Below are 6,780 nucleotides of genomic sequence, written 5' to 3'. Positions count from 1 at the left end.
CAGTAAAATACAGACATGATTATCAAAAAATGAAATACTTACAAAGTTTGATTATGTTTTTCAGTGATAATGAGAGGTGGGAAAATGTCCTTATACTCCAAGTCCAAACCAATTCTCAAGTCTTTGGTCCTTCCTTAATTTGAGTGTGGGGGGGGTGCTACAGCTCCTCCAGCCCTCACCTTGTGGGCGCCCATGGCAAATAATCCTTTTTTAATTTTAAAATATGATGCTGGGCTTCAGCTACACACGTTCATTGCCAACGCTAATATAAAGTCACATTCATTATTTTTTTTTAAATTAACAAAAATATTTGCCCGTCAAGACTAGAATTAATTTCCTCAAAATTGAGTGGGGATTACATTTACATTATTTGACTAATCATCGTCTATTTTTTTCAACAAATTATTATTATTAACTCTTTGGATGTATCGCAAATTGTACTTAAGGTATCGTAAATTGATTGTCATCATAAAAGAATAAGAAATTGATAAATTTTATTTGAAATCCCATATCCGGACCAATATAAGTCTTTTAAATCAAACAAAGGTTCTAAACTAAAGTATAAGTATTTGGAGGGTCTAAATGTTTTGTGAAGTGGTGTCAGTGGTTTTTAAACTGCTTGGTTACCCTGTCATTGTACAAAACAAGTTTTGGCTGAGGTAGTGTGATTTTGTTAGTAAATGGCGAGAAATTTTCCATATAGCAATTTTCCTCACTCACAATTTTCTCGAGGGGAATTTTCCATACAAAAAAAAACATTCCTTATCGAGCAATGATAGACGTAGGAATTACTCCGATGATCAATAATAAAATAATTATAATGATAACATCTTTGGAAATAAAAAAAACAACAACTTTACATTAATAAGTAAGGCCTTGTTGGACTCAGAGTAAAATTGAGGATCGACATCGGAGTAACTTTTGCCTATGTCCTTGTTTATTTCCTTCTCCTCTCCTCTCTCGTCCTAGCTGCTTCTTGTTGATTTAATGGATCGTCAAGACAGCTAAGCTTTTGTATAACACGTAGAAAATGCTACCGGTTAATATCACTCCATATCCATGATATTCAACTTCTACTTAGTTGATAAGTTGAGAAATTATGGCCACAAGGAAAAAGTAGGAGTTACTTTTGAAAAGGGCACCCATTATTCATGAATAAATCTTTATCTTTAAACCCTTCTTTAAATCTTCTCTCCCCCAATGAAGAAAAAAAAACTAATCAAAGTATATCGACTCGTTTACCCATAAGTACTTTTTCCTCTGTGCTACTTTTTAATTTCAATTTCCAAATATAATCTATAACTACTCCCGGATTAACATATAAACAAGTTGATTAGATTGATTTTTTACATCTCAATATAACAGTAACGGCAGGGAAATTTAAGTTAGTTATATTTTGAATGATAGATTGGGAAGTGTGAGAATAAATATTTCTTTGTTTTGTATTAGTTATGAGGGAAAAATACTTGTGCAATAAAGTAACGAACATCTAAAATTGTGATTAGACCATTTTACTTTCTTAATGGTTTTAAAAAGAAATTATCCGATTGCCCCGACAACTGAGGCTCCTAAAAAGGTTTTGGAGGTAGATATACTAGAACATACATTTCAGTCTCAAGCATACTACAGCATTGATCTTATTTAGGGGTACACATTATATTATTTTCAATTTTCAAGAGTAAAATTTAAACGCGAGGTTTTGTGTGGAAATTTATTTAACAAAATTATCTGAAGATAGTGCTTGCATAACTTAAATTCAATATGTGAGCCCTCACATTTAATAATTGTCTCAATACGAGGCCTAATTCTCTTGCAGACCTACACTAGCTATGTAGTCAGACTCGAGCTTGGTCCACTCCTTCTTTATGGCAGCTTCTAGAGACTGGCCACTCAAGTGAGGAGTAGAACTCACCCTCCCCTCTAAACATACATAGATAGATCCGTGCAAGGGATTCGCATCTGTATAGGAGGGCGGCCACATTTTGAAGTCCCAAAAGTCTTGAAAGTTGTATCTAGTAAGGCCTGGGTCTTAACGGTGGATGACATGGAGCTCCGTCTTGATTGAAAACAAAGTTGTCCCCAAACTTTTCTCTAGCCCTATGTAGCATTTTCTTATCCATCATAAATTCGATGTAAGCATCTGCATGAATCGCTCCTTCCTTGCCTCAAAAATAGAGTGCAGACTTCGCCTGTGCTGGGCACAACACCCAAGACAATGCTTTTGTTGAACATGTCCCTGGAACGATAAACAGTGGTACGCCTGCTCGTTGAACATGGCCATGGGGGACATGCTGCGTAAGAGAAGATTCAAAATTTCACTCCTACGTTGCTCCTTTTACTCGTTCCCATTTTTTTTTATTATTTGAGCAGAAACTTTGCATAAGGAATCTTGAGTCACAAAAACTAGGTTTCACCGATTTGGAAGACAATCGACGAATACATTTCCGATTTATTAAAAATGAACTAAGTATACCACTAGATAAGATCAACTCTGTATATAACATTTTCATGTGACATCAGCAGTGTTGATGTCGGTTATTTTGGGGGCCTAAACTACCAAATTTCATTACCATGTAAATATTAAAGATAATCATGAACTATAGGACGTCAAAATGGGATAGCAAATAAAAAGACTTAAACCTTCTATTGCCTAGTTTTATTATGTATATATCCTCAGAATGTATTTAAAATATGCTATCACATCGTGTTACAATATTATTTCCATATTGTTCATAAAAATTAACTATTACAATCCTATTTTTCTTGTCCCTAATCGATCCCAAGTAAATTATAATTGTATAAATTTAACCCTTTTTAGTATATATTACTTTGATAAAAATAGCAGTGTTTATTATCGTAGTATTCTATGAATATGTCTTTTTTTATTAAAAAAAACCATAAAATAAAGTTACATAAAGCTTTATTTTAAATTTGTCAATTTATGTAGTCAATATATTAACTTAAAGTCAAAACTAATTTTTTGATATGGAACATGTTTTTTTGCAAGTGTCCTTTTGAAATGACAATTCGAATACAAAGTTCTTTTCACAATATATATTTTCGTTCTGAATAAGCTAAATAACAACAATAAAAAATAAATATATTGTTATTTTCTTAAATATGTAAGAACATAATGATAAAAATAGTAACATTTTCTATAAAATAGAAGAACATAATTTCAAAAATAATATTATTTGCTATATAAACTCAGACGTATTGAGGGATAATAAATTATTTATTCATTGAGTATGAGATATTAAGAAGCAATTCCTCTCTGCTACAAGACACAATGGAATTTTACATTTGCTACATTGCCATTTACTTTTCATGATCATTGCAGCATTTTACAACGCTGCTGATTATGAAGTGGTTCTGGGAAGTGGGAGGTAAGGTCCATTCGATTTTGTAAAGAACTTGAAGATTGTTTCCCACCTTTCCTATTTGTAGTTTTGCCTCCAAGAAGAAGTCTCTTAGCCATTTGATTTTTTAAATTATGTACATAAGTCATACTGCTTGTTTGCTGCGAGTATGCTGCAATCTCTTCTATAAAGGATCCAGCGGTTCACAATAGTAACATCTATTAAATGAAATTTGATCTTATGGTACCATTTTTTACTACAAATATGGATATACATATACTATATAAAGAAACTAAAGAGTCCATCAAATCTACTCCTCCCATAAAAGAATTACAAGTTTTACTTTTCTTTTTGTCGTACCTTTTAACATCTAATGAGCCTGGCTTCAAAAGTAGACAGCACATTTACAATTCTATTATCAAACCATTTAATTAGTCTAATTTCTGTGGGTCCCGAAGATGAAGATATTTCCACATATGATCCTCTTCCTTTCTTCATTAGCTCTTTTGTCCGATAAAAGAATTTTTTTACTCCGGCTACTCTGTTTATTCTAACTGTACCAAGTGAATATATTAAATGGGTTTTGACATCCAATAGTTCAATACTTTCCTTATATGAATGAAAAAAGGGGGGGAGGAGGGTGCATTGTTTAAGCAGCCAACAATGTCACTTGAAAATTTTCTATAATTACTAATTTTCTTGTGCAGTTTCAAATATTAAAATATATTATTTAAGGGCTATAGTCTGAATATAGTTCCATGGCCCATGAATTGTGCAATTGAAACTATTTTTTGCTTTTATTACTACAATGATAGATGAAAGAACATTTTCTCAATTATTCGTGTCAATATATACTTTTCAGGGCAATCAAGACACAAAGAAGACTTCATAACTTACAGTACTGTCACATACACTAAGTTAAATGTAGACCCTCATGCTATTGCATAAGCTTTTGTGGTGGAAAATAAGCGTTGAAGAGAGTACTTTCATTTTGGGACCATCATAAAACGTTAAGGTAGGCTACATTAATTTAATTGTTTAAAAAATACGTACATGCTAAACTTAATTTCTTAAATATTATTTGTGGGACTAAGACCCTTTGTTTATAATTAATAAGGTATGCAATATCTTTTTTTTTTTTATGTTTAATTTTTTCATTAATATTACGGAAAATGGTGAACTATGGGGCGTCAAAATGGGATCAACAAATAGAAGTACATATTTAAAACTTCACTGCCTATCAAAATTTTATCGCTCAATTGCCTTGTCTTATTATACCCATATCTGAGCCTAAAATATATTTAAAATATGCTATTACATCGTTATTAGGGTGATCGCTCTGCTTTGCTCTGTTTTTTTTGTTTTTTTTCAAAATGTTACGGGATGTGTTTGGCCTTTGTTCGTGTCTTGAGACTCAAAACAACTCTTCAAAATTTGGTGATGATTGGACAATATCTTGTGTTGGCAAATTTGAATTAAACATATTGACTTATTTTCATTTTATTACATAACATAAATAATACATATACAATGTGCGGCAACGAATCATGCAGTAGGTTTTAAACTTGTTTAGAGCTCGTATCCCTTATTTTAAACTATTTTAAGTTCCATGATCTAATTATATAGTCCAATTATAACTTCTTTTTTAATCAACATTGTATTATAATCGAGAGCGGCGATGGAGGTTCAAAGAAAAATGATATCCGACTTGCTCGACGCCCATATCAAGGTGACAGAAATTTTGAAGATCGTCAGCTGCTCGGAGAGGCTCGTCTTCAACTTCGAACTTTTCCTCTGTTATCGATTCATGATTTTCTTTTAAATCAATGTACTCCCTGTGACTTGTTGAATAATAGAATGAAAGTAATCGTCATTTTGAAAATGAACTGGAGCATTTTCAACAAAAATCTTTCCAGAGCCACTGATTACAAAAAACAACAACGAAACCGATCTATTGATTCTGCAACATTAACATGAGAGTTAGTTCGTCCAATAAGCCTTATCTAACACTTTTCTAATTGTCTCGATTAAAATGAGAGTTCCATCCTTTAATTGAAAGCCCTGATCAATGAAATGATTTCTGAGTAACTTCAGTAAATGAGGGACATTTGCAAATGCATATATACGTTTACCTTTGTTGGATGGATTGGAAAAGTATGTTTTATCAGTAGATAATCCTAATTCTGTCCAAAGGCGGATATTATTGGGTCCACATCAGAAACCATTCCAATAATAAAAATCCATTATTTTACAATTCTAAAATAACATTGAAAATTAGCTCCTTTGTTGCGGAACAATCATGGTCGAAGAAAATGGGTTGCTTCCTAAGACTTATCAATCCACGAATGAATATAATCTGAATTTGGAGACATAAAATATGAGTAGTATTATTTATCAGCGAAAAACAAAATATTTAATGGAAATAGTATCGATATAAATTTTCATGATATCTGGAAAAATCATCGGATTTTTTCAATGAATAGCCGATTGAGTTTTATTTTTTAATTTTTAAATGGCTGTAATACCAGCAAATATATTGTACTAGTTGACTATAATTTTTATTGATTAATTATTACTGAACGTCATTGAAGCAAATGTTTAACAATATCTTCAGGTAAAATTATGTCATTGGTGTATAAAAGATTTTAATTGAATGTGAAGATCAGAAAAAAAAATAAAGTTTCTCATTATAATTTGCTGGGTTATTCATTTTATTTATACCATTAGATTATTTTCCATAATTGATAAAAAATCAGCTTCATGGGGCAGTTTAAGTATATCAGTTATTATTGAACCGTAGTTTGTTCCGTCATAAGAATTTGGCCTATAGTAATATGCTATGACTTGTTTCCATCGAACTGTGGACACTCCCGAGAGCATATAAACTAGTGTTTTAGTGGCATTTTCTTCTGAATAAGGAAAAGTTGATTCACCCATTATGGAGCCCCTCTTACCATCATAATCGAGAGGAAACTTTTATCGAGCACTCGTCTAACGTTAAAGAAGATTTCCTATCAATGTCAGACATACTTCTTGTTTTTATCTTTAACATTTCAAAAAGTTCATTTAAAATTCCTTCATTGAACATGAAAAATACAGTTCTCTTTTGAAGAGTTCTTATACAAGTAAGATGCAAGTTTTGTTCTCTCTTAATAACTCACAATTCGATTTACCAAAATAAGAAATACGGCGAAAAAATAATTGATTATATTATAAATATAAAATCAACCATATAAATATGTACTTCTTGGAATAATTTATATAATATTAATTCTCTTTTGAGTGGATTGATACTCATAAACAAATAACATTACAGGCTGTGGATGTTCGGTTAGGTCTATAAACGAATCAAGGTCTTAAAGTGACGGATGTGCATTGTGCATTGAGTAAAGCAGGTATATTCTAGGTTTAATTTTGGACA

The 6,780-nt window shown here is 31.7% G+C and overlaps 1 long non-coding RNA gene across 1 annotated transcript; it reads left to right on the top strand.

Annotated features, from left to right (window-relative positions):
• The first annotated feature begins 1,387 nt into the window (after window positions 1–1,387).
• Window positions 1,388–6,544, top strand: LOC121132475 (uncharacterized). The gene is made up of 2 exons (XR_005869339.2): window positions 1,388–1,585; window positions 4,175–6,544. It is a non-coding gene; the product is annotated as an uncharacterized lncRNA (long non-coding RNA).
• Window positions 6,545–6,780: the final 236 nt, after the last annotated feature.

Source organism: Lepeophtheirus salmonis, chromosome 2 (assembly GCF_016086655.4).
Source record: "Lepeophtheirus salmonis chromosome 2, UVic_Lsal_1.4, whole genome shotgun sequence".
Classification (NCBI taxonomy): domain Eukaryota; kingdom Metazoa; phylum Arthropoda; class Copepoda; order Siphonostomatoida; family Caligidae; genus Lepeophtheirus; species Lepeophtheirus salmonis.
This window is presented reverse-complemented; position numbering and strand designations above follow the sequence as displayed.